This window comes from Callorhinchus milii, unplaced genomic scaffold, assembly GCF_018977255.1.
Source record: "Callorhinchus milii isolate IMCB2004 unplaced genomic scaffold, IMCB_Cmil_1.0 Scaffold12, whole genome shotgun sequence".
In the NCBI taxonomy this organism is placed as follows: Eukaryota; Metazoa; Chordata; class Chondrichthyes; order Chimaeriformes; family Callorhinchidae; genus Callorhinchus; species Callorhinchus milii.
The window spans coordinates 4,259,923-4,282,921 of record NW_024704753.1 but is presented as its reverse complement, the minus strand read 5'-3'; the positions used below and the strand labels follow the sequence as shown (position 1 = coordinate 4,282,921).

The window sequence follows — 22,999 nt, the reverse complement described above, 5'->3', positions numbered from 1 at the left end:
GAACCCAAGACCAAACGGGCATGGAAAGGCAGAACCAGACCAAGGCAGAGAGGAGACAAGAGCCAGAGACTCGGAGAAGGACATTATGAAGCAAGCACACAAAAGAGAAAAAGAAAGAAGGTGAGAGGAACAAAAGGGGCAGACATACAGAAGAGAGAAAATACCTGCAGAAAAGGAGATGGATGGTGAGACACCTTTCACCTACCCCCAAACAAGTCAAATTGTTGTTCTGGAGGTTATTCAATACATTTTGATGCCAGCCAACACTTTGAGCATCTTGACTGAAGCTGTAAACACAGCAGACCCAATTAAGCTCCAGTCATTCCAAAACGTGTACTTAAGTTTTTCAAAAGGGAACTGTGAAGGAGACTTGACCTCTTGACACCAGCCTGGACTGCTGAAACCCAACTTTCATAATCTCGGCGGAGGACACAAGGTGATAAATGCAATTCTCATCCTCACCACGATCAAAACTTGTAGATTAGAAATGGCACAGCAAATGGCAACTCACTGAACCCGTGGTCACGTACTTAGAGATCAGTTACTCCACAAGTACACTTTGTTTAAAAGTTTAATTTTCTAAGTGTCCATTAACCAAGGCTTATCTGCAGAAACTGGATCTGAAGTTTAGATGAGCCACGACAGCCCCTCTATAAACTGTGTCCTTTGATCTACAGAAAGGCATTTCTCCGAGCCTTTGCTTTGTTTGTTTGGTAAATACGAAGAGGCAACAAAAGAAACGGTAGGCTTCTCAAATGCCATTCTCAATTTAACCAAAAATGTTTGAACGAAATTTGGATTTTCTTATTTTTCTTAAAATATAAACCTACTCCAAAAAAACCTCCAAACCTACTAATTTGTGTTGTTTCCTCGCTTGTCCCCGCTCCAATGACGTGAGAGGAATTTCTCAATAAAAACGAATGTTTATGATGTTTCACAATCAAACTATCTTCAGAAATAACCACTGAAATACACGTTAGAAGTTCCTTTTAAATTTTAACGGTATATTTATTAATTTCCAGCTCTGCAACAGTAATTCTTGCTTACAAACGGTGAGTTTCGACTATCGGTCAGAGTCCCAAGACTTTATTTCGCACACAAAGCCCTTCAACAACACATTTGTTAAAAACATTTTTTGGGTGAAAAAAATGAAAAACAATTCAAAGAAAAAAGTTTCGCTCAGAAATTGTAAAAGCCTTTCCCATGAAAATCGGCCGCTTTATAGTGGCTCAAAACAATGGCTTATGAAGACACTCAGATTCTAATGCTGCAAATATATTCTAAATGCACCGTTTGTTTGCAAACTGGATTTTCTGGTCTGCAAGTAAGAAATTCCACATCGAGACACTCCTTAAATACCACCCTTAAATACGGTGTGCAAGCCGGGTATGGCAATCAGGGGAGGAGGGGGACCGAGCCTGGCTTCCTTGGCTGAAAAGCTTTGAACGTGAAGAAGTTAAGTCATATTCATAAAGCTCATTCAACAAGCTGACACTCCTTCCAATGCACAGGCTGAAGACCTGTGTTGGCATCTGTTGAACTGTCTCCTCGTACGAGTCCCTACTTCCAGGTGGCGATGGTTAAATGACAGCATTATTCCCAATGCACTCAGGGAATTCCCTTAGCCTTGGCTCTCGCCAACCCATGCCTAACGCTCTCCAGAATTAGGTAAACAGGGTGTGTCCCTCCAGGAGTGGATTGCACGCGTTCCATTCCAGACACGGGAATTTCCATGTCTGGTTGGCATGCGTGGGACTCTTGATCCAATTTGGATATTCTTCAGCACGGTTGACGGGTTTCTGCATGTGTCAAGACACCCGGCTCACCAGGCAAAATAGGGTGTAAAGAGAGGTTTTTGAGTCAGATGACAAACAGAATTATTCTCAAGTCATTTCTAACATTACTGAACTGAATTGATGATTTCCAAATAAAATACGTTCTTGGGGCCGTGACATATTCAACATAACACTGATTGTTTTTTCTCAATCGCCCCAACTAATAAGGAAAACTCAAAATGTGTTTCGATATTTGCTTAGCTATCAACAACAACAACATTTACATAGCGGCCTTCACGCAGGGCAGCGTACCAGAGCACGATGCCGAGCCGGGGGAGGGGGGAATGTGTTGGTAGGCACGGTCGAAAAGGAACGTCTTCAGGCATGACCCGAAGATGGAGAAGGAGAGGGCAAGGCAGAGGGATAGAGAGAGAGTGTTCCAGAGTTTCGGGGCGTCGTGGCTGAAAGCGCGGCCACCGATGATGGAGCAATATATCACAACATTATCAGGTGTTTTCTATAAAACAGAACGCAAAGGAGCACTTCAGAAGTCGCCCCGTACAGACAGGACTGCCCTGGTGACAAGTCCAGTTTTTGCATTAGTTACTGTCCCCGACATCCCAGGATCAGCTGCTTTGCAAAGTCCTTGAAATGTTTTTTTTGTTTCAAGAGCCTCGTCTCCCTCAGGAACCCACTAAAATAGAAATGAGTGCAAACTAGTTTCAGTAACATATTCACAAAAACAAACTTGAAAACTTTTAACAACTTCAAACACAAGAGAAGAGACGCGAGGGTGGGAGTAGCTCAAATAGCTAAGAGAAACCAATCGGACTGTAGCAGTCTCAGGTAGTGCCTTATTTGTTTGCTTGATGGAATTCGATCATTTGGCATTTCACAAGCATGTGACAAAGCTTCCATCCCTCGTAAGTGCATTTGGTTCATGGGAGACATCCAGAACTGACAATACAAATGTATTTTATTGCAGCAAATGAAGAAGCAGACTAAAGTTTCATTTGCGTAAAATATTTGCTACATTCAAAGCGCAAAATCTATGTCAATACTATTTATAAGATGATATGCACTCCACTTTCCACTGTAAATTATGTGGTGACATCAGAGAGAGCGCCCCAATTTTTATTTTAAAAAAAGCAGCGTTATCCTTTCTGTGTGTGTATGTGTGTGTGTGTGACAAATGGAAAGTACTCCAGTACAAACACAGAATAAAACAAACCACAGAAAGTTCATGTTATGAAGTTTGTGTGCAGTACAAAATCAAAATCAGAAGAAACTGTTTCAGCTCCAAACAGATAAAATACCGGAAATCAAATTGCACGCCTCTACTTCAAAACGACTAGCTTTCCCTTTTGCTGCGCAGATCATATGAATGTTCGTCACCCACCTGTGCCTCACTGCACTTGAAAATTCTGATCTCTGAGGTCCTGTTTTTCTCGGGATGCCTACTAAAACAGTGACACTTGCTCACCTGTTGCGGCAGAACTGCAAAAGCGTCAAGCGCTGTCAACCACAATCCTAACGTATTGCTAAAATTGTGTGGTCGATTGTTTACAAATCCTGCACATATGGCGGGCAGGCTGTGTCAGGATCTTCACGGTTTTCCTGACATTATTTAATCGCAGTGCAGATCTACTATGTCTGCAATATCTTCCAACAGACATTTAAATAAAAAAACCACAAGTTTTAATTAAGGGTAAGAAACAGTTGGTGAATCGCAGTCAATGTAACTGTTATAATAAATCGTTTGGATGTATAATAACTTTTCGGTCCTCTTAATTTGCAAATGTAAGGATCGCTGGCCCGAGTAATCAGCGAGGTTTGAGAGCCATTCAGTGTTTGTCAATGCTGCAAATTTCAGAGGTTCTGGATGGCTTCTAGACTTTGCCTGTGTGCTGTACACTAGAATGGTATTTATTGGTAAACAAGAAAGATTTGCTTGGTCGCCTAATCATTCTCGTTTTGCTTTATTTAAAAAAAAATCTATGTGTAGTATTTATTGAGCCCCTGTCTGTTTTTAGATTACAAAACAAGTAGCTAAACAGAATAATCTGGCAATGAGCATTTTTATAAAGGGCATCAAAGAAGAAAACAATATAAATATTTATATGAAGATCACAGAATCCTAAAAATTTACACTTATATAAACGTCTTTCACGTTCGGAGATTGTCTCAAAGCGAATGCTAGTCAGGAACCTAGGTGTCTTGTTTCTTCCCCACATCCAAGCCATGACCCGCTCTGCCTTCCCTCACGTCCGTAACATCGTCCGACTCCGCCACTACCTCACCCCTCAGGCCGCTGAAACTCTTGTTCACGCCTTCATCACCTCCAGCCTCGACTATGCAAACGCCCTCCTTGTCGGCCTTCCCAACTCCTCCCTCCACAGACTGCAGATAATCCAGAACTCTGCAGCCTGTGTCCTCTCCCGCACCAAACTCCGTGACCCCATCTCCCCCACTCTCGCCCGACTCCATTGACTCCTTATCCTTCAGAGGATCCAGTTCAAGATCCTGGTCCTCACCTATAAAATCCTCCGTGGCCTCGCCCCACCCTACCTCTGCGACCTCCTAAAGCCCTACCAACCCCGCGCTCCCCCCACTCAGCCGGCTCTGGACTGCTCCACATCCCCCGACCCACCCGCCCCACCATTGGCGGGAGAGCCTTCAGCCACTCTGCCCCCAACCTCTGGAATTCCATTCCCCAATCACTCCGCCTCACCCCCTCCTTAGCCTCCTTCAAGTCCCGCCTCAAGACCCTCCTTTTCCACCATGCCATCAGCCACCCCCCCTTCCCCTCCCCTCCCTTCTCCCCCCCCTGACCCCAGCTCGGGTCTGTAATGCTGTGCACTGTCCAGCGCCTTGGGACGTAATCTTGTGGCTGTTGTTTGCAAAGACTGAGAGGGAGCAACGATCATCTCAAAATGCATCAGGATCATTCAGAAATCTCAGCCAAAGTTATTTATCTATTTTCCTAAACTTTCGAAATGAGAACCTCTGTTCGCTCGTAATCAAGCATGATGCAATAGATTCCTGCACAAATCTGCTAAATGTGGAGAGTGACGAAGCAAGCTGAACCACTTGATCTTAGACCTCATTCCGCTTTCTTAAAAAATCATTTCCACATTGCAGTTTCCATCAGACTGTTGCAGCAGATGTTGGCTGTTAAAACTACGCAGGCGACACAGTTCACGACTTCACTGGGACGGCTGATGGCCACATCTGCAGCTGATGTGCGCACAAGTGTGGCAGATCCGCAGACAGCCGAGGCCAAAGCGCTGTCTTCCACTCGGCCCTAAAAATAGTGCACGCTCACACGTACAAAATCACTTCATCCAACCTTCCACTGTAAACCTTGCTCATCTATCCCATTTCAGGGGCAGCCTATCAAACCAACTTCCGCAATATGGCTTTAGCCTCACGCATGCAAGGGATAGAAAACTAGAGCATCCAGGAAGCAATGTGTTTGCACACAGAGGAAGCAAGCTGTGGCAGTATTTCACAAACCACAACACCTCTCCTCACTCCTCATTAACTGGGCTGGCTTCCAAGTTCATTTGCAGCCCCCTAGAGAAAGCAGCTTCTTGTGTTTATTAAAATGACAAAACATAACAGATTTGCATATGCAAAACACAGAAGCAACAGGCATTCCCCCCAATTGACCTACAGCATGTAGGAGCTGTTGTGGCAACATGGTTATTCCCTCACAGATTCTGTACCAAATGAGAGGCGTAAAAATACCATCTGGGTGGGTACTGCTTATTCAGAATCTGGCAGCGGTCCTACAGAAAGCTGGCATGGAAATGCAGGGAAATAAACTGCATCATTTACTTAACATCCACTTGCTGTTGTGGCTGTAAAACACTAAAGAACAATCAGTTCCATTATTTCTACTGTGTCATCCAAATAACCTTTTTTGTAAGTTAAGACTATAAACATCAACACAACAAGCCTGTGAATTTGCAATGATGAGCAGTGATTTTCACTTTAACTAGGTCCCCAGCAAGTGAGAGCAGCAAAGGATTGTGTGGACCACCACGACACAGACACCCACACATTCTTTTCTAAAACCAACACCTTTTTGTTTGATGTGGGTTCTGTTGGGCCCCGCTCTTTCTGGTGAGCATTGAGACAGTGGGGCCACCGCAAACAAGTGTTCCCTAAACTCCCCTCGCAACACGGGTCTGGCTCTTTCACTGCTGCAACAGTGCAAGCGAACTGCAGCCTGTCACAGAAGCATAATAATAATCCCTGCATCTGATACAGCGCCTTATCACTTCGTCGAGGCGTCTCAAAGCGCTTCACAGAAAATACTGTGAAGCGGATTGACTGTATTTTGTGGAAGAAACGCGGGAGACAGTTGCGTACAGCAATGTGCCCCACAAACAGCCATCGAGTGAGTGACCAATTTTATTTTGGGGATTTTAGACCAGGACACCGGGAGAAACTCGCTTCGTTTTTTTGAATAGGACCGTTGGGATCTTTAATGTCCATCTGAACAGGCAGACGGGACCTCGGTTTAACGTCTCATCCAAAGGACAGCACCTCCGACAATGCAACCAACTTGCAGCATTGAATTGGAGTGTCATCTTAGAACAATGTGATTCCAAGTCCCGACGTGGGGCTTGAACCCACAACTTTCTGAATCAGAGACGAGAGTGCTACTACGGTATTACTTTTCTTGTCGCTGTGTAAAAAAAGTAAGCACGCCTGGCAAGGATAGGGGATTGCAGCAGATTAAACATGCGGTTAAGACCGGCACTCCACGCCACGACGTTTTCTTCATGGTTACGGAGAAAACTAGTTTCGGCCACCAAAACCAGGATTGTTTAAAATATTTGCATTTCCAAAACAACATCTTTTCAAACTGCTTACGCTGCACACTCCGAGATGAGAAAAAGGAGTGGTGTTTAAGGTTGCCTGCAGGGCGGGTTGAAAGAGGGATGACAACAGCAGCTCGTGTATGGTGACACACAGGTCTGTGTTCTAATAATGAGCGGAGGGCGGCGGCTGACTGACTGAGCAGCCCTATGGTGATATACTTGAGAAAGGGCAATCAAATGGCATCATAGTTCCCCCACTCCCCCGTAATCCTTGCATTTGATGTAGCGCTTTTGATTTCGTCCTCAAAAATATGCAGTCAATTCACTTTACAGTATATTCTGTGAAGCGCTTTGAGACGTCTCGAAGACGTGATAAGGCGCTCTATCAAATGCACTCCCTTTACAAGGCTAAATTTTTAAAGTGTTGGTGGATTGCAAGTTGGCAGCTGTATCCTCGCAGCCTCCATCTCAAGTGAATATTCATACTGTAGGGATACACTGACATAAGCATCATCTGTGCACGTACCAGGGTCAGAGTGAACATGCATTAGTGATGGCAACAGAAACAAGTGGTGGAGGTGTTCCAACAGGCACCTTGGAGCATCAACAAGGTCAGTTACGCTAAAGTCAAACCTATCACTTCTGCAGTTGAAAATGGTCACCAGGATCCAGGATTAAAGGCAGGATGGGGAGGAAGCAAACTTGCCAAATCACCTTCAGGAACCGATCAACAACATATTTGCCACATTGCAATGTGCTTCGCAATCGGTTCTCTTCAATGTTAGCTCTAAGTCTGCTTCACTGGTACCGACTAACTTGGGTAACGTCATCAGGTGTGGAAGAAAGCCATGTGCACCAGCAAGGTTCCCAGGTAAGACATCCGAGTTGTGATAAATCACCCAATCTCAACTGTACCAGCAGTACACACAAGGCACTCTGTCTCAGTTCCCCCACTCCCCCCCAATGCTAGTGAAGGATGAAATGTCAACCTAGATCTCAATTCTGATCACTATCCGATTATCTTTGCTTGGAAAGTCTAATTGTGAGGACCTTGGGGGTAGATAGGTCTGGGTACGATTTCCTTCTCCTCTCCTCCCCACCACCCTCAAACAATCAAATAGTCAATGGCTAAACCGCTCACTGTCCAAAACCATAAGGTAGGAACTGAGGGACGTCCACGTTACAATGTGGGAGAGAGTAAAACTAGAACATTTATAATCAAATGTCGCAAATAGAAGATGAAAAAAAGGGATAAATGTACAAATTGTCTATAGAAGTGAGACAACTCCTTTCCCTACCGGTGTTTTCTTTGAGCAAACTGCCTGTATAATCTTTCGTACTCTTCATTTTGCATATGGGAAAGCAATATGGTTCAGTGCAATATCCCAAGACGATACAATAATATTATAATAATAATCCTTGCAGTTGATATAGCGCCTTATCACGTCTCCGAGACGTCTCAAAGCGCTTCACAGAATACACTGTAAAGTGAATTGACTGCATATTTCGTGAGCGATACCAAATAATGTTGGTAGCAATTATATCATGTATGCGGCACAATCAAATACAGAAGGCATCAGCCTGGCTTAGTTGGTACCACTCTCGCCTCGGAATCAGAAGGTTGTGGGTGCAAGCCCCAAGTCAGGACTTTAGGCTTACAGTCTTGGCTGACGTTCCAAAATAGTGCTGAGTGAACAGGGCATTGTTCAAGGTGCCACCTTTCAGATTAGATGTTAAATCAAGGTCCCATTCTCCCAGTAAAAATCCCATAGCGTTATTCGAGAAAGGAGTTTGAAAACAATTTCCACGTATATCCTGTCCTTCACTTAGCAAAAGGTTCTATTTCAAAAGCATTGATCATTTTATTTTATTAAACCTTGCGCTTGGTGTGGTCATGAAAACAGAGCATATTATCCAGCAGATCGGCACTGAGTTTCTTGAAGCTAATTAAGCAAGAGAGGACATGAATGTGAGCTGTCTTGCGAAATTAAGGACGGGCCGGGGCGGATGAGACACACCAAAGTCGGTGTCCTTTCATCTAATTTGGCAAAGTAATGTACATGTAGTTCGTTATTAATATTCAAAATCACCGGAACCGTGGGGAAATAGTCACTGCACTTTTGAGTGTGCTTCATCAAAATATTAGGCTGGCTCTACAGTTCTCCTTCCATCCTGTGCTTGGAAATTGGAGATAAGCCAACTCCAATGGACTACACAGAGCTGCAATATACACTCCAGGAGTTTGCTAGTCTTAACCTGGGTGAGGCTAAATTAGCCCCAGCCTCCCACGATCAGGGAGGGGAAAGCCAAGCAGCCCCTTTTCAGCACACTCTACTTGTTGTGCGTGTATATATGTGCATGGCAACCCAGTGAGATCGGGGTTGGCTATGAGATGCCCTCTACAGTCGAGTGGCTCACCGACACTCACTGCCAAGGCTCAAATGTGCACAAAAGTCGGCTTGAGCTGGGTGGTGCGGAGAAGGTTGGGTGAGGTTGGAGAGAAGGGGTTACCAGGGCAACCAACCACAACCCAGCAAAAGGAGACCAGACCAGGAGCAAAGAGGCAAAAATATGCCAGTTTTGCTGGGAATTTTTTTAAAAAATTGGGACATACTAAATTTAATAAACAGCCATTGGAAACTGGACAACAGCACCGACGTGATGTGGTCAGTGTCAGTCTTTGCACTGTGACGTCTATGGTGGAATAAATAACAGGGGACAAGGGGATATTCAGCAATTCTCTCGCGTGTTGGTGGAAGCTTGCTTGACTGCCTTCGGGAGTCAGAGAGGGAATATTCCAAGTTAAAAAAAATACAAATTAACGATTTGTTTTTTTGCATCCCCACTAGGAGGGGCTGAGTGGGAGGCAAAGAATTATACTTTGAGGGGGGGCGGGAGGGGGAAGCAGTGGGGGATAAGATTCTCCCAGGAAAAGACTTGATGGTCCTCTGAGCTTTTTTTTCATTCCGCTCCATCCCGTCCACATATGTATGTACAGCATCTATAAAAAGCCCCTTTTGACACAGTTACAAATCCAGAAAAATTCTCATACCCACTTTAACAGTTTTTTTTCAGGCGAACAAAAAAACACACAAGCGGAAGTTCAATAGCATAAACCCATAACATTTGGGGTTCTGTTCTCAAATTTGCATCTGAAGAACAATTCTCTCACATACACCGACCAACTGAGATTAATGTAGATTGTGATTTATTAATAATAATAAAATAATAATGCTTACATTTGGTACAGCGTCTTTCATGCCAGGAGGACATCTCACAGTGCTTCCAAGATATACTGTAGACTGTGTATTTTGTGGGCAAATGCGGCAGCTAATTTGCACACAGCATTGTCCCGCAAACAGCCACAAAATGAATCACCAATTTTATTTGGGTGATTGTTGGCCAGGACAATCGGGCGAAACTCCCTTAACAAAATGTTTCAGAAGATGACAAGGCAGGACTAAAGCTGAGATGTGCATTGCACTTAACATCCAAATCTCAGCAAGTCCGTGGAGCTAAGCACACTAGCTCCCTTCACTTGCAAGACTGTACTTTCCAGGAACCCTTAAATTCTTCATTCACCTACGGCTGTGAAGATCAGACATCTATCTGAACTGAAAGCCAGTACGATGCAACGAATGGTCCACAACGGCTCAGAAATCTTCATCTCCGAGCATCTGCTCACAATAAACGGAGCCAAAACAGCGATATAAGCAGCGGATAACATAGCCGTGCTGATTGGCAACTGTCCATCATCCCAACAGAGAAGTTAAATCACCTATTGTTTTCAGTTCTGCTGTGTGTGCACAAATCAATAAGCATGTCTTGACAGCGCTGGCAGGGAATGCTAAAGTCTGGAACACCCTTGGAATGCGACTGGTTTTGTGTCAGTGACATCAGACTGTCAGCGAGCCCTAGAAATAAAAACAAAGAATGCAGCAGCCAAGAGCCCAGAGAATGCATTTCATTTCAAAAGAAATGCCAGACTCGAAAGAACATTATATATAATTTCCACCCTGCCTGCACAAGGTCCTTTCGAACCATTTACACCTTTCTTATTTGCTCAAGTTATTTCCTACACTTGATCTTTTTTTAAATATATATTTAAATAACACACAAAACCTCTTTCTAAATTATTTGCTCCTTTTAATTTCCACAGTTGCTCCGTTGGGTATCAATCTCAGTGCATTTTGAACTGCATTATTTCTCCATGAATTCTCAACCCTTTTTTTTTAAGTTCTGTGTCTTTTTCCCCTCTCTCATCAGCTTTCTTCTTTCCTATTGCTGGGAGTCTCATTGATTATCATTTGTACCAGTCGGGAGCTTGTCCCAGGGTGTGCTAGCACTTTACTGCTTCTGGTGATCACACACAGACTTTGTTAACGTAACTTATTCCATTGGAGCTGAAAGGCCGACACAAGAAGTGGAAAGATGAATAGTGACCAACAAACACAAATTGCCTTGCTCTTTTCTATGCCCCCGTGACCCTGGAGGATATCCCCATCTGCCAGGGTGACGTGAATCCCGACACAGGTTTTTTTGCACAAACATGTACTGTGGATTCGTGCGAGTCCTGGTTTTAATTCAGTCGCTAACAAAACCTAGTTTCCGATTTACCTCAATGGACTAGTAATCACATTTTAAATGCTTCAACTGCTTGCTCCTGACAGTTTGCGTCTTACAAAGCACTTGGATGACGTAGCCTTGTGAATCTGACCACTTTGCTTCAAGAACAAATTGCTGGATTAATGGGACACGTAACTTTGCTTGGAGTAAAATCAGTTTCGTGAGCGATGGTTCCAAAGCAACAGAAGATAAAAATAAGACGCTGTGCAGGACTGTTGTGGAACTGTGACCGTAAAGTTTGTGTTGCTGAGTGATCAGCCTCACTTAGCATAATGTAATGATATATTCAGCGACAGATGTGTAGTTAGATTGATTGTTGAAGGGGTACAGCATGGCACGCCTGTGCGACTGATGAGCGGTGAAGATTTCATCTAAAATTGGAGCTTGCTTTTATCATTTATGGAGCCTCGTCCAATTGTCCAGTTCCCCAGGTTAAATCCAATTGTTCTCGATAGATTCCTATCGGATATTGAATTAACCCCCTGTGACTGCAAGGAACCACAATAAGCCCAGGTTGCCAAAGCTAATGAATTGCACAGACGCAGGTACCATTTTATATTAAGCTGTGGTGCCCCACAAATGGACTTTCCCAGCGAAGAACATTCCAGTGAAAGCAGACTATTTAACTTGCAATCACACAGTTAAGGCTCGCTGCGTTTCAGAATGGGAATCACGCGTCTAAAACTGCACCGTACTCGTCTTTCACCACACAATCGCGGGAAATAAAAACAATAATCCTTTCGAAGATACCACAAAATTTAGTGGCAACAAGAATTTTAAAAAGTTTCTTTTTTTCTTGAAAACACCTTAAAAGATTTTGTTTCAAATGTTATTTGGGGCAGTTAAATTCAAGAAATGTAATCGAAGGGCGACTCAGCTATAACCAAATTTAAAGTGATGTCCTTTTGGTGGGGAGGTGGGGTGGGGGGTGGGGGCACGAGGGGCGAGGAGCAAATCACTGGAAGGGCAAGTTTACCCCACAACACAGAACCAGGATTCAATATTCTGCATGTAAATTAAGCAGTTCTGGAAAATAAACCGCAAGGTGGGCTTGCTCACTGGTGATCTCTATGACCATGCCAAATATAGAGTGCAAACTAGATTCTGGCATTCCTAACCTCTTTAACCTTCAAATTACACGTATTTAGTGATTCTTTGTTAGTCGGAGGCTAATTCTATCAATCAAGTCGCTTGGGTTTTGGAATAGAGAGACACTCTACATAAGGAATGCTTATGGTACTGTAAAACTAGAACTTCTTTCCCAAGTCATAGCATATGAGCTCATTGCGATGTGAAGTACATGTGTGACCAAGGTGGTGCAGATTACCAATACAATTATCACACTGCACAAAGCAATATACACCATGTCCTTTGAGACAACCAGGTAGCAATCCCTCATGGTACTGAAGCTCTTACATTATGATGAATAGGAATACTTCAAAAGTAACGAGAGCTTTTGTTCTCTGGCATCAAGTAAAGGTTTGTAAAACATATCACTGTATCATAACCTAATAATATTTACTCCTAATTAAGACGACATTTGAAATCTTTCTTACGGTGTAGAAATGCACTGGTATGTTACTGTACATTCAGGGGACACCACATTCGCTTGCATGCAATGATAATAAGAACATAAGAAACGCTAGATGAAAAAAGACCAAGGTCCATCTAGTTCGCCTTCCACCTTCCTGGTGGTCACATGCACATATGTCCCAAATCCCAAAATCTTATTTCCTAAAAGAAAACTATCTAATCTGTGTTTGAAGGAATCAACACTTCGATTTGTGTTGATCCCAAGGAGGCAGATGATCTTTCTTTCCGACGTAAAATTTAAAAAAAGACGAAAGGCAAACGAAAAGTAAATAAATTGCAAGCAGATGATTCCAGCTGATGATGCCAGAAATTAACACAGGTTCACTGGACTGAGGTCATGGGCAAGGGACTGGTGACAGTGGTAGTGGGACTAGGCAACAGTGCAGCAAACTAACTCTGACACCATGACTGCTCACTCTGCTCTCTCTGCATGGCTGGAGTCAGCATTGAGGCAATGGATGAATCCATCTTTGCAACTTTTTTTTTCTCCTGCACCGAGTCATTCACTCCTAATGGTGCAAAGTGTAAAGCCACAAACCCTCCAAGGGAAAAGATTCCTTATAACTCCCTTTCCCTATTTTACACACACGCACACACACACACACACTAAATCTCACCACACACAGCAAAATTTTGGTTTCTGAGGATACAATTGTGCAGTCCCCATTAGTCCCCGCCACTCCTCTCTTCTCTGCTCCATGTTTAACCAGTCACTGTAAAGCCCTCCGAGACATTATCCGACATGAAGGGCCCTATATAAACTCGAATTGTCATTGGCACTATCGTTACTTTTTCTGACTTCAATATGAACCATGGTGGAAATCCCTTCACTATCTCTTGAGGGCAGTGGATGGGTTCTACCTAAGCAATTTGGGAAGTTAGGGATATAGTCATGGATTGATTTTTTGGTTTCTGCTTTTGGGAATTGCTGTGATGTGACCAATTTCTTTTTGAACGATGTTCTGCGATTTTGTTTTGGGGCTTATTAAACCCTTTGGGGGGATAAAATTGGGTGAGTACTTAAGGCAACTTTAGCTTGCACCAACGGCCATGGAATATTTGATGGCGAGAGGCTCCATCCTTCCTGCCATTATTACACTTGGGGGTAAAACTAGTGTCACTTTACGCGCAGCACACGAAAGCATTGGTGGCCCCGACAAACACGTTTAATTGTGCTGCTCTTGCAGTGTACATACTGTGAACCTGCAGCTGATTAATGGTCATGTAGTTATTGGCAAGTTGTGTTAAATCTCACTCAATTTACAAAGGCGAAGACAAGTTTTTTTTTAAAAAAAAGGATTCGACTTAACAATGACCTTGTCCAGGGCGGAGTCTCAGAGCTTTGAGCTATTGAATCTAACGCATGATGACCTTCAAAATTTGATTGAAGGCAAAATTGAGGGTGGATGAATCGTTGAGTTGCTTCAAGCTAATGGGGCACTGCTTCAGACTTTTAATACTGCCTCTGTATCTTTCAGTCTTAGCCCCCACCCACCCACTGTGAGCCTGCGACTACCCCACCCTGAGTGTGGGATAGTCCCTGAATGCACCCATGTGGCCTGCACTGGACCTCGCACAAGCAAGGGGTTGGCTGAGGCAGCTGCCAAGTCATGGCATGGGTGAAAGATGCCAGTAGAATGAGGTGAGATGGCACCCGTTGTTGGTAAGTAGACAGGAATAGATGAAAAGAAAGGCACTATCTCTGAATGGCAAACAGCGTGTTTAATATTGCTCAAGGGCACTTGATATGGATCAAACCTACTCAATCTGTCTTGGTTTACTACTAAATGACGTAAACCTGGAGTTGCCTAAGACCCGCTGTGTTGTTTTTTTCTTGAGGCAGCTTCATGGACAGGAGTGCACTATGCAGGCATGGGGGCTCAAAAAGAAACCTCACAAGCATAGCTGCCGTTACCGCCCTTTCAAAGCAGGATAACTATCCCTTGTAGCGCATTCTTTCTCTCCCCACCCATGGCCGTCTTGTGCTTTAGTCATCGAGGAAGGGAATAAATAATCCATGCACTTGATATAGCTCCTTTCATGTCGAGAGAATGTCACAAAATGATCATTAGGCTTTCACTATACATTGTAGTGGACTGTACATTGAATGCAACAGTTAGTTTGAGTGTAGCAATATCCCACAAATCACCATAAAGTGAATGGCCAATTTTATCTGAGGGATTGTTGACCAGGACACTGGGAGAGACTCCCTTCTCTTTTCAAACACTGCCATGGGATCTTTAATGTCCACCCAAAGAGGCAGATAGATGGAACTTCACCTATAAAATATCCAGTCAATTCACTATGTTCTGCAAAGTGCTTTGAAGACATGATAAGGCGCTATATTAAATGCAAAGATTATTATTATAATCTTCTGAATCAGAGGTGAGAGTGCTGCTACTGTCTTAGTCAGGTTGAAACCTAGAATAGGGAGGCGACAGTAAGATTTTTTCACCGTATAAGTAAATTTTTTTTTGTTGTTAGAGCCAGCGGCCACTGTGACATAAGATTAGAAAGTGAATTTGATGCCCAAGTACACAGTGCAGAGAGAGAGGACAGGCCTCCAATGTATCAGCCTTAATGCTTTTAGAAAAAAAGTCAAAGATGAAACCTTATTACATGTTTACAGAAATGATAAGATGACAACAAAAATAAGACTCTGCATAACACAAGTACAGTATTGGAAATGTAATAGTAAAATAATAATAGCAGGCAAGTATGGGTGCCTAGTACTAGTTTTACTCTATCTATTCCGTGTGAGTTTCTACTAACTTTTTTTTATATATTATTTTGTAAAAGTGCAAACATGTAGCACGTACCAAGCACAAATGAAGGTATTGTACAGAGAGCTGCCGAGTAGCGTATGTAAAATATTTTAAGACCAATAACCTGGTCTTCTTGTCCATTGATAGTACAATTTCACTTCCAGTGCATAAAAGAAAATTGCCACAACCTTGAAATAAAGTCCAATAATAAAATAATAAATATAATAATCCTTGCATTTGATTTAGCTCTTTATCACTTCTTCAAGATGTCTCAAAGCACTTCACAGAATATATTGTAAAGTAAATTGACTATATTTTGTAGGAGAAACACGGCAGCCAATTGCGCACAGCAGCGTCCCACAAACAGTCATGGATTGAGTGACCAATTATTATTATTTTGTTGAAGGAATTATTACCCCAGAAAAGCCATCTGCCAATCGACTAACAACCGGGTTCCTACTTACTGCTAGATAAAAAGAGGTGTGTAGAGTAAGGAAACTTGCCCAACGTTTCGCCCTGCCCGGGAATCGAACCCGGGTCCTCTCGCCTGCGAGGCGAATGCTCTAACCACTGAGCTACAAGACTCCAATCACAGTGTCTCCCACAGGTAAGATCCAACTCGGCCATGCTGACATCCTGACACTGCCACGTTCTCAACAGCGTGCAATGCAAACCATTCAAACCGTATACTTCCTGCTCTCATCTTTGTACTGTAATATCTTTGTCATTGTTAATTAATAACTAATTAAATCCATTTCCTTGTCACTTGTAATAGAGTATCCTAATCTCAATTTCACTGTCTTCATATGGGAATGATTTGCCAGACATCAAGTTCACCTATTTGATTAATAGCTAACAAGTTTCATAAGTAATTCAATTAACACTTTAAGTTTTATTCTCCCTGCAAATTAAGCATTGCCGCACACTGGTTTATAACTGTACAACAAGGAGTATTACTTTCAAAGCTATTTTTCTAATCAATGAATCCATTTGTGCAAATATATAGTAACAAAGCATTAGACCTGTTTGTACGGACTGCCATTAACACGGAAGGATTCCGTTAGCACGACCGAGTCATTTCAAAGCTGCATCTCCCACACAATTGTTACTGTAATTCATCAGTCGTCTTCACAGAACGATCAAATCTCTGGGGAACACAATTCAAATCTTTCTCATTTTTGAAACTGTAACAAGTTAACACTTCAATCATTGCAGCCAAAGACATTTGCTGTTTGTTTACATTGGATCCGCAAGGCTGCCTGTCAATCACAGATAGTGATGAGACACGATGATATCATTGCTCCTCCTGTTGTCCGATAGGCATATGGAAAAAACATAGTCATAGTGGCCCCATCATCTTCTGCTGTTTGTCAGCCAGCCTTCTAGACCCAGTGTAAACAGATAGTGTTATATTTACAAACACAAATATTTGAACTCGTTGGATGTGCAAAGTGGATTTGAATCGAAATTTTCTTCCAAGGACCTCATAGTTCGTGGCTTGCACTGTGTTTGCTTTTATTAAACCGTGAAAATATAAAGCAAAGAACGGCTTTAATCTACCGTCAGAGCAAAGTAAAATAGGGCCATAGTCGAAGGCGGAATGAAACTGCTTTTGCTCTGCTCTGAATGCTGAGCTGAGCTGACACATGCAGAAACATTGTGTGCCATCCAACAAAATGCTAATTCAAGTAATCAGTGAGACAGACATACGTACACTCAAAGCGCTTTTTTTTAAATTAAATATGGAAACAGATGATTTTTTCCCCCAATAATTCTATTTTCCAAAGTGAATCCGAACAGAAGTGATGGTATAGTTTTTTTAAAAAAAAAGCAGGTACCACTTGTAGAGTTAAAATAACGTAGTGTTTTTCTGACCTCAAAATTAAGATATACCTGAATGCATCAAAATTGCAAGCTGAAGTACAAGACAACAGCCCTTTTACAGGATGAAAGTAATCAAATGGTAGTTTAGCTGCAACTGCTCTTATGAAGTCATGTAAGCCTATTAGTTTGCATAGAATGTGCCGCTGCTATTCAGTTAGTCAGGCATCATTAACCCTTTCTCTATCAGTTCGGCTGGCCTGTAAACACTGAAAAGTGATTTCATTTCCCATTTCCTTCTGAACAGCACCGTGCATTGCGGTATCCAAAAAAGGAAAACTTTTAGCGACGGTTGAATAAAATGCCTAACACATGCAAATTCATTGTCAAATAACGAAAGAGAGTGCATCAAGGAAAAGGCTCACTTCAGAGCTTTCGAAAACCAAAAAGCAATTTATAAACTGGTCGTCAACATCTGAAAGTGGTTTAAAAAAATCTATTCGGAATTTTACTGATGGCTGACAAAAGCCACTGGCAAACAGTCAAACTGAACTATTGTACAAAAAAAATCCTCCAGGGAACCTGGTATGCATTTGGGAGGTATATTGATCTGCGGATACAAACCATATATCTACATCTTATTTTATGTGTAATTAGGTATGTCAGCACTCTGCTAATGTACTGTTGCTAAAAATCATTAATTCCCCAATACCTAATGCCAACTTTATTCATTAACAGCCAATTACTTTTTTTTCTATGGATTGCCTGTCCAGCAATTTTGTGAATTTATGATGTACAGGTATAAATCTACTGTAATACTGATTATTTTCCATAAAACGACACATAGCTCTTAATGTACACCCGGAATACAAATCAAAATTTAAAATGCATATTTGTTACATTTTAATGTCGTGGTTTGCATTGAGGTTGATGGTCAGTCCTACAAACTGAAAATAAGAAATGTTACATTTTTTTTCCCACATGTGCGTAGAAATCCCAAATTTGTGGCGATAATCCTGAATTTTCAATCACGCTGTGGTCATTTGTAAAGGTGATAACCGCATAGAAAATAATGCACGAATCATCATCACAGACCATTTCAACTTGCCCGTACATCAAATGCATCACTTCCATAATGTGTGGTCTGCATTCATGTAGATTGTAAGAGGTATGGCCGGTACTATTGGAATTTCACAAACTACACCGCAGCAAGCAGAATTAAAAATTCCCATCCCCTCTCTTTCCCTCTCGCTCTCCCCCTGATCACAGATGTTGGCTTGAGCACAGCTTTATTTGGTTGAGAAAAGAGTCAAACTGGCAGCGCAAGTCCAAAAAGACATTCAGCCTGATATGCTTGCTCAGTGCGATCGCACGGCTGGAATACTCCCGAGTGTCAGCTAGTGCCGCAACTCAACCCCAAAGCCAGCTGCACCCGTGCGGAGCGAGCGGCTGAACTCTCCTACAAAAAGGAAGACACCGGGGACTGATTGACAAGTTCAATGCGCTCACCCTAACCCTGCCGAACAAAGCATCACATTCCTGTTTTCTTGTCATTCGACGCAATGAAATTATGACTTCCGAAAGAACAGTGTTAAACATTATCCTGGCTGCATCGCAATCATCCGAAGGCTCGCGTACACTCAGTTCCTCAAAGCAGTGTCGCCGAGGTTCCCAGAATCTCTTAAAAGTTCCGTCCTATTTTGCTTCAGTTCATCCTATTTTACAATTTCAGCAGGACTGACCAACCGCTTTGACTACAGATGCAGAATAAAAGCCAGGATACAAACTGCTAGAAGGTTACAAAACAGCAAATAGACACAGAGAAGATTTGGACGCACCGGCTACTAAGTAAACGGGGAAATATTTACGGTTTCGAAAATTGTTTAGACACTTTGCAACTTTACAAACTGCATCAGGCGAAGGGACACCGAATCGGGCATTAGAAAATGTCATGCATTAAAAAACAAACGACAAGCAGGCGTTGCTGTTGTGGATTTCGCTTAAATATATAAACACGCCCTTTCGTGAAATGTGCAGCACATCTCGATGTATCGGGTGAAAAATGTTACACTAGAACATTTGGGCCAAGCGAAGGAAATCAATATCACGTATTTCTGTTATAAAGCACATTCGTTTTTACAGCTCCCGTTTACACCATGTACATCTTCCATTTTGCTGATTAAAAAAACACTCTCAATTAGAAAGTTACTCCCTCTGAGCTTCCACTTAAGTATACAGCTTGAAAACAAATTCTAGATATTTCTCATTTTTTATATCCCACCTTTACACCACAAACACCACAAAAAAAATCTCTGGCAAAGACCTAACAAGACAAAATCTTCCCTAAGCCTCAATTTAGTGCCTGTGTACTCATTCCTGTTAATCCAAGTTAATTCTAGATAAACATGTTGAGTAAATGACCTGACCTTATTGTATGCAATACAGCTATGGTATATTTTTCATCAAATCAAATATGCTTTGACAATGTTAAAAGCCCTACCTTCAACCCTGGCATGAAAGAGGCACAACTAGAAACTGCATTGTACATAAACGTCTGATTTCCCGACTGACTCAGTAAAACAAATAAAACCACTTGTAAAGCATGAGATCCTCCAATTTCAAAACAATAATTCTCCTTTGTACCAACTTGTTAGTACAGAATAAGCAGAAATAATCCTTGATGACTCAAGTGCGCAGGGTTTAAATCTTGCCTTCGTCGTGAAACTTTTAAAAGCTCTTTTTGGATGTGGTCAATTGATGTGGTCAAGAGGAGAAGCCAGCAAATGACTCCTCTCCTTTTTTTTGCACATCTCTCGCTCTCTCTCTCTCTCTCCCCCACTCTGTCTCTCTCGCTCTCTTTCCCCATTTACTTCGCCCCCCACCCCACCCCCCACCGCAATTGTGCAGCTCCATTTGTGCAGAAGTGAGCAGGTTGCCCAGCGCCTGGGCAAAGCATGGTTGAAAGCCTTCAGAGAAGCAGCCCTTGACAACGGCCCGGCGCAGGCTTTGTTTGATCTTCCCTGCTTACTTAATCTGGGTTGTCAAGGTTCGCTTCTTACCAGGCTGTTTTCCTTTTACAGTGATTCTCTCAGACACTCGGTAATCCAAGATGAAGGCAGCTAAAAGAAAATTCAGCCAGTTTTTTCGCCCTTTTTTTTTTCAAAAAAAAAAAAAGGGGGCTCGAGGGGGTAAAAGGAGAGGGTGAATGAAACATTAAACTGACTTACGGCCTGAGAGACAATAAAGATGACCTGGAGTAAATAACAACAATTTGACTAGACTGAAAGCCAGTGCAAAGGGTCGTCAGAACAAGGGTCACAGGAGTTGACCCCCTTGGTATCCAGTCATTATTAGTTGTTTTTAAAAACAGCAAAACTCTCTCAAAACCCAGTACCTTGTTGCTACAGATGTTTTCTTCCTCAAGACTTCTCTGACAAGACACAAAACAGCTCATTGTTTGCCAGCAGCCACCAAGGGAGAGAGTGGGGAGGGGGTAAGAGAGAGAGAGAGAGAGAGAGAGAGAGAGAGAGCGATCAGGGGGAGTGAAGCATCCGCACTTTACTCAGCAAAGTGAAGACAATTCCAGCACAGAGGGGAGAGAGAGAGAGAGAGAGAAGGCAGAGTAACACTGGTGCTCAGTCAATATGTGCGACAGAGGGAATGAGGGAGGGAAAAGTTTATTTTTATTTAATATACCAAAAATAATACATTCGTGTCCAAGCTCAATGAATTGCCCCAGCGGTGTTTGCATTATTCGTGAGACGATGTGTCTTGAGGTGTTTCATCAGAGATTTATATATTATAATTAAGAAAAAAACACTTCAGGAAAAGTAACATCTGCTGCCTCCGCGCTCTCTCTCTCTCTCTCTGCCGGGTGCCAGAGGCCAAGTCTGACAGGAAAGTTTCAGGGAAGATTGGAAGGAAAAACATGGGACTTTGAATGAAGCGTGTTATTACCATAATAACAAAGAGACTCAACACCTCTCTCTCTCTCTCTCTCTTTCTATCTTTAACCCCTTCACCTCTCACGTGAAGGAATAAATGGTTAAAAATTCTTCAGTTGGCTTTTTTTCCTCTCCTTTTTTTAAAAAAAAAATCTTGACTTAAAACGTGAATGTAACTTTTGTCCTGAACTCAGCTCCCGGGAGTGGAGTTAAACTTGAGAGGGTCTCTCTTTCTCTCTCTCTCTCTCTCTGCAATGTCTTTCCTCTCTCACACCCCCTCTCCCTCCCTCCTGCAGAGCAGGACCGACCAGTCTCTCTCTCTCTCTCTCTCTCTCTCTCTATCTCTCCCTTCAAGTGTCCAGGGAGAAAGAGAGATAGAAAGAGAGACAGAGATGGGGGACGACAAGCCAGAAGCAGAAGTTTTTCGATTAGGAATAAACTCAATGGGGGGTGGGGGCGGGAGGAGAAAGGTGCAAATAGACAGACAGAGGGAGGGAGGGAGGGAGTGGGAGAGAGAGAGAGAGTGAGAGAGACTGGGACTCAAAATCTGACACCCAAAAGGAGGACTGTATGTGTGTGTGTGTGTGTGTGTGTGAGAGAGAGAATATGTGCTCCACTAACTTAACTAAACAATAAACTAATCCAGGGCACAGCTAGCCACCCACCCACCCACCCACCCACCCCGCCACCTATCCCCCCACCCCGCCACCCACACCCCCTTCCCCTTCCCTGAAAACTCAAGAATTTTCTCTACCTTTTTTTAAAAAAAATAACAATAATTATATTCGAAAAAACTTTTAAACGGCCAACAAACAGCAGGACGCAAGCAGCACCCACCCACCCACCCAGCACCTCACCAAGCACCCACCCACCCACCCAGCGCCCCACCTGTGGTTTTCACTGCTTCTCAAGGCAGTCAGTGTCGGTGTTTCTCAACCAGCCACCAAGCCCAGCCCAAGCCCAGCCAAGCCCAAGCCAAGCCCAAGCCCAGCCCAGCCCAAGCCCAAGGAAAGTGGAGCTCAAAGTCCGGCTCCAACACTCAAACTCAACTCCTTAAACTCCACTCCCCTAATAGTGAGACATAATTACACAGTCACACAGCCAACTGCACCCTGTGTTTCTGCTCTCTCTCTCTCCTTCTCTCTCTCCCCCCCCCACCCCCACCCGTCTCTTTCTCTCCCCCCCACCCCCCTCTCCTTCTCGCTCTCCCCCCCTTCTCCTTCACTCTCTCTCTCTCCTTCCCTCTTTCTCTCCCCCCTCTCCTTCTCACTCTCTCCCCCTCCGTCCTCTCTCTCTCTCCCCCCTTCTCCTTCTCTCTCTCTCCCCCCTTCTTCTCTCTCTCCACCCCCCCCCCCCCCGTCTCCTTCTCTCTTTCTCCCCCCCTTCTTCTCTCTCTCCACCCCCCCCTATCCTCTCTCTCTCCCCCCCGTCTCCTTCTCTCTTTCTCTCCCCCCTTCTCTCTCTCCCCCCTTCTACATCACACCTCCTTCACCAAAAAAAAAACCGCTCTCTCTTTCCCCCCCACCTCCAACACCCACTCTTCACCCCTTAAAAAAAACTCTCTCCCCCCCAAAAAAAAACCCTCCCACCACCAAACCATACAAATTCAACACAAAAAATAGAGACAGACAAACCGCCTTGAA

General features: G+C 43.2%; 1 protein-coding gene across 4 annotated transcripts in view; it reads right to left on the bottom strand.

Moving 5' to 3' along the window:
- Nucleotides 1-22,313, bottom strand: part of foxp1b (forkhead box P1b) — a 248,245-nt gene extending 225,932 nt beyond the window's left edge. For all 4 annotated transcript variants that reach the window (XM_042339613.1, XM_042339614.1, XM_042339615.1 and 1 more), the window contains exon 1: nucleotides 22,245-22,313. The gene's annotated coding sequence lies outside the window, so the exon portion shown is untranslated. The remainder of the gene's footprint in view (nucleotides 1-22,244) is intronic.
- Nucleotides 22,314-22,999: the final 686 nt, after the last annotated feature.